Genomic DNA, 6,000 nt, shown 5'->3' on the forward strand with positions numbered 1-6,000 from the left:
CTCAAAAATGAGATCGACAGGAAGTGCAAAATGGCTAAGCAGGGATGGCTAGAGGACAAATGTAAGGATGTAGAGGCTTATCTCACTAGGGGTAAGATAGATTATGCCTACAGGAAAATTAAAGAGAACCTTTGGAGAAAAGAGAGCCACGTGTATGAATATCAAGAGCTCAGATGGAAACCCAGTTCTAAGCAAAGAAGGGAAAGTAGAAAAGTGGAAGGAGTATATAGAGGGTCTATACAAGGGCGATGTACTTGAGGACAATATTATGGAAATGGAAGAGGATGCAGATGAAGATGAAATGGGAGATACGATACTGCATGAAGAGTTTGACAGAACACTGAAAGACCTGAGTCGAAACAAGGCCCCGGTAGTAGACAACATTCCATTAGAACTACTGACGGCCTTGGGAGAGCCAGTCCTGACAAAACTCTACCATCTGGTGACCAAGATGTATGAGACAGGCGATATACCCGCAGACTTCAAGAAGAATATAATAATTCCAATCCCAAAGAAAGCAGGTGTTGACAGATGTGAAAATTACCGAACTATCAGTTTAATAAGTCACGGCTGCAAAATACTAACGTGAATTCTTTACAGATGAATGTAAAAACTGGTAGAAGCCGACCCTGGCGAAGATCAGTTTGGATTCAGCAGACATGTTGGAACACGTGAGGCAATATTGACCCTATGACTTATCTTAGAAAATAGATTAAGGAAAGGCAGACCTACATTTCTAGCATTTGTAGATTCAGAGAAAGTTTTTGACAATGTTGACTGGAATACTCTCTTTCAAATTCTGAAGGTGGCAGGGGTAAAATACAGGGAGCGAAAGGCTATTTACAATTAGTACAGAAACCAGATTGCAGTTATAAGAGTTGAGGGGCATGAAAGCAAAGCAGCGGTTGGGAAGGGAGTGAGACAGAGTTGTAGCCTGTCCCCGATGTTATTTAATCTGCATATTGAGCAAGCAGTAAAGGAAACAAGAGAAAAATTCGGTGTACGTGTTAAAGTCCATGGAGAAGAAATAAAAACGTTGAGGTTCGCCTTTGACATTGTAATTCTGTCAGATACAGCAAAGGACTTGGAAGAACAGTTGAATGGAATGTACAGTGTCTTGAAAGGAGGATATAAGATGAACATCAACAAAAGCAAAACGAGGATAATGGATTGTAGTCAAATTAAGACAGGTGATGCTGAGGGAATTAGATTAGGAAATGAGACACTTAAAGTAGTAAAGGAGTTTTGCTATTTGGGGAGAAAAATATCTGAGGATGTTTGAAGTACTGAGGATATAAAATGTAGACTGGCAATGGCAAGGAAAGCGTTTCTGAAGAAGAGAAATTTCTTAACTTCTAGTATAGACTTAAGTGTCAGGAAGTCGTTTCTGAAAGTATTTGTATGGAGTATAGCCATGTGTGGAAGTGAAACATGGACGATAAATAGTATGAACAAGAAGAGAATAGAAGCTTTCCAAATGTGGTGCTACAGAAGAATGCCGAAGATTAGATGGGTAGAGGAGGTATTGAATAGAATTGGGGTGAAGAGGAGTTTGTGGCACAACTTGACAAGAAGAAGCGACCAGTTAGTAGGACATGTTCTGAGGCATCAAGGGATCACAAATTTAGCATTGGAGGGCAGTGTGGAGGGTATAAATCGTAGAGGGAGACCAATAGATGAATACACTAAGCAGATTCAGAAGGATGTAGGTTGCAGCAAGTACTGGGAGATGAAGAAGCGTGCACAGGATAGAGTAGCATGGAGAGCTGCATCAAACCAGTCTCAGGACTGAAGACAACAACAACAACAACAACCAGCATCAATGGTTGAACTTTCTTGAGAGTGTTATCACTATCAGACTGTGAGTGGCCACTGGCATAAACAACACCAATACAAATGATCTGAGATTTTTTTTTGCTACTACTCCCCCCAAATAATTCATTGATAGATTTTTGTGACTCTGTGCAGTACCACTCCCAAAATAACAAATTACACTCCTGGAAATTGAAATAAGAACACCGTGAATTCATTGTCCCTGGAAGGGGAAACTTTATTGACACATTCCTGGGGTCAGATACATCACATGATCACACTGACAGAACCACAGGCACATAGACACAGGCAACAGAGCATGCACAATGTCGGCACTAGTACAGTGTATATCCACCTTTCGCAGCAATGCAGGCTGCTATTCTCCCATGGAGACGATCGTAGAGATGCTGGATGTAGTCCTGTGGAACGGCTTGCCATGCCATTTCCAACTGGCGCCTCAGTTGGACCAGCGTTCGTGCTGGACGTGCAGACCGCGTGAGACGACGTTTCATCCAGTCCCAAACATGCTCAATGGGGGACAGATCCGGAGATCTTGCTGACCAGGGTAGTTGACTTACACCTTCTAGAGCACGTTGGGTGGCACGGGATACATGCGGACGTGCATTGTCCTGTTGGAACAGCAAGTTCCCTTGCCGGTCTAGGAATGCTAGAACGATGGGTTCGATGACGGTTTGGATGTACCGTGCACTATTCAGTATCCCCTCGACGATCACCAGAGGTGTACGGCCAGTGTAGGAGATCGCTCCCCACACCATGATGCCAGGTGTTGGCCCTGTGTGCCTCGGTCGTATGCAGTCCTGATTGTGGCGCTCACCTGCACGGCGACAACACGCATACGACCATCATTGGCACCAAGGCAGAAGCGACTCTCATCGCTGAAGACGACACGACTCCATTCGTCCCTCCATTCACGCCTGTCGCGACACCACTGGAGGCGGGCTGCACGATGTTGGGGCGTGAGCGGAAGACGGCCTAACGGTGTGCGGGACCGTAGCCCAGCTTCATGGAGACCGTTGCGAATGGTCCTCGCCCATACCCCAGGAGCAACAGTGTCCCTAATTTGCTGGGAAGTGGCGGTGCGGTCCCCTACGGCACTGCGTAGGATCCTACGGTCTTGGCGTGCATGCGTGCGTCTCTGCGGTCCGGTCCCAGGTCGACGGGCACGTGCACCTTCCCCCAACCACTGGCGACAACATCGATGTACTGTGGAGACCTCACGCCCCACGTGTTGAGCAATTCGGCGGTACGTCCACTTGGCCTCCCGCATGCCCACTATACGCCCTCGCTCAAAGTCCGTCAACTGCACATACGGTTCACGTCCACGCTGTCGCGGCATGCTACCAGTGTTAAAGACTGCGATGGAGCTCCGTATGCCACGGCAAACTGGCTGGCACTGACGGCGGCGGTGCACAAATGCTGCGCAGCTAGCGCCATTCGACGGCCAACACCGCGGTTCCTGGTGTGTCCGCTGTGCCGTGCGTGTGATCATTGCTTGTACAGCCCTCTCGCAGTGTCAGGAGCAAGTATGGTGGGTCTGACACACCGGTGTCAATGTGTTCTTTTTTCCATTTCCAGGAGTGTAATAATAATCGTACATAATTACCAGCCATGACCCATCGATTGATGTACACATAAAAATTGAACAGAAAGTTAGGTACTGAAATCCAGAAATGATGCTGTAACTCACTAACTGTACATGTAGCAAGTAAGAGGAATCACTGTGAACATTATTGAACATATATATAGTGAGTTACAATAGAGGGTGCAAATCAGACATCAAAGCACTTTGGTGCTTTTCTGTTGGTTAAACTACAACCATGTCTCACTCTCTTCTCAACTACTGCTTCCCTCTCACGCCCTTCCATTCTTATTACTACAGTTGCATATTAGAACTGAAATATTGTGATACTACTTCATAAACTCCATCGCAACAAATCGAATGCTGGCCACGGTGGCGAAGCTGTTCTCGGCGCTTCAGTACAGAACTGCGCAACTGCTACGGTTGTAGGTTCGAATCCTGCCTCTGGCATCGACGTGTGTGACTTCCTTAGGTTAGTTTGGTTTAAGTAGTTCTAAGTTCTAGAGGACTGATGCCCTCAGATGTTAAGTGTCATAGTGCTCAGAGCCATTTGAACCATTTTTGAGGAAATCGAATGGAGTGCAGAGTAATGTTACTTATGGTTTCATATGTTGCGAAATTTTCATTAACTCATTTTGAGGAGTAGTATTAGTGATCTGTGGTGTACAGGCAATAGTACTCTAGTTCCAACGCCTGAATATTCTCAAAGAAAATACAGCAGTAGCATATCAGCCGGGAGCTCAGGAGGAGCAGTTGCCCAGTCCCCCAGAGCTTTGTGTTGGGGAGGGGGTGGAGTGGGGGAACGAGATACTGTTTCTGCTCCCCCCCCCCCCCTCAAACTTACTTCGAGTTTTATTCCATCTATAGGCAGAGCCAGCGAATAAACTATGCTGCACTCTAGAAATAGAGGATCAGTGTTTTTGTTGGCAGCGATATTTGCTTTTGACTGAAGTATGTTGTAACACGTACTATTTTCTGTCCTCTCCCTTCGTCCTATTTTTTCAGTCTGCGGCTCATGATGGGGGACAGCCTCTGTAAGCATATATAACAAATTCTGCGTAGTGGTTTCAACGTTAGTTGAGACTGATCGGGCCCTCAGGGCCAGCTATGTCGTAAAGGCTAACTGCAGAGTGGCCGGGGAGATGAATTTGTGGAGGAGCACCAGACTGTAAAAAATTGGTCTTGCTGCTCCTTTACGTTGTTAACAGTTATCCTTAGCACCTGCGTAGTAATATTATACTGTTCAAAACAAGTATTGCCACCACCCTCATTAATTACTGTTAGGTTACCTTGAATTTAAGTCCACATACATTCGCAGATCTGCAGACGGAGTTAAACTTTTTTTGGGTTTTTTAGTTTCGCGGTCATGCAGGCTCAAGCCACGCCTGTCCTACCGAAAATGACAAATACCGGCCAACAACGCCCAAACAGCAGTCGGTACTCCGGCCCTGGCTCGCCGTACGACGATGTCCGCCGAACTCAACTCATAATCAAACATTTCAGAAAATAAAACCAACGTAATATCCTAAATGTGAGGAGAGATAGTATTCTAACACTCCTTCCCTCTTCCGCCTCTTCAAAACCATCGTGCCTTCACGCTGCAGCTACATCGCTATGCATTGTTGCTCTGCCATCGAACCTGAAATGTGTACAGTGTAGCCAGTAATTTTTCTCCAGTTTTATATACGGAGATAAAGACACACACATTTGATTTGCAGTTTTGAGATGATATGAGTGAACATTTCTGGTGAAAAGAATGTAAATATTTTACATCATTTACTTGTCACTAACTTCCCAGCTCAATACTGATTGTTCTCTGTAGTTCATTCAAGAATGTAAATGTAATTATATTCCCACACTTCTCAGGGAGACTTTTATGGGAAAAGGGAGCTGGGCGCTATGTTACAACCAAAAGTATTTGCAAAAATATGTCAGTTACTTCCGATACAGTGGAAATACTTTTGAGTTAAAGGAGGCACCAAATCTCAATGCAAAGCCGACAAAACAGTGCCTGTATCCACATTGGAATACTCAGAACTCTCTTGACTATCCGTATCAGTGGCAAACAGGTCAGCCCCAAGGATTCATGCAGGAAAAAGCGAAGAAATTTTTCAGAAATAATTAACAGCGGTCGGTGAATAAGCATTCCCTACCACTACAACAAAGCAAGCAGAGTTTCAATCAACAAAAGTGTCGATAATCTCTATGTAACAATATAAGTTAAACTCGTACAGAAACGCGCAAACTACGTACACGTAACATCGTATCGAGAACTAAGATAGAATAATTCTTGTAAGTTGCAAGAAAAGTAGTATTCGGACACATGTGTTTGAGCTACATGGTGTATTGCAGGAAAATCCCTCCATAACCCATTGCAGCTTGCCCTGAAATTAGGGATCATGAGAGTGTGCTCAGATCGCCTTTTTATTCCACAGCAAGAGAAAGTCCACTACCATTGCAGAATCAGAAAAGTGAGATGTATGTTTCGAAATATTACTGTATAACAAGTTGTTACGAAGTTCATAGTTCATGACATCCACTACATTAACATTTCAGTACGAAAGTTTTAATTACTTTGACTAGTTACA

Source organism: Schistocerca gregaria, chromosome 5, assembly GCF_023897955.1.
Source record: "Schistocerca gregaria isolate iqSchGreg1 chromosome 5, iqSchGreg1.2, whole genome shotgun sequence".
Classification (NCBI taxonomy): Eukaryota; Metazoa; Arthropoda; class Insecta; order Orthoptera; family Acrididae; genus Schistocerca; species Schistocerca gregaria.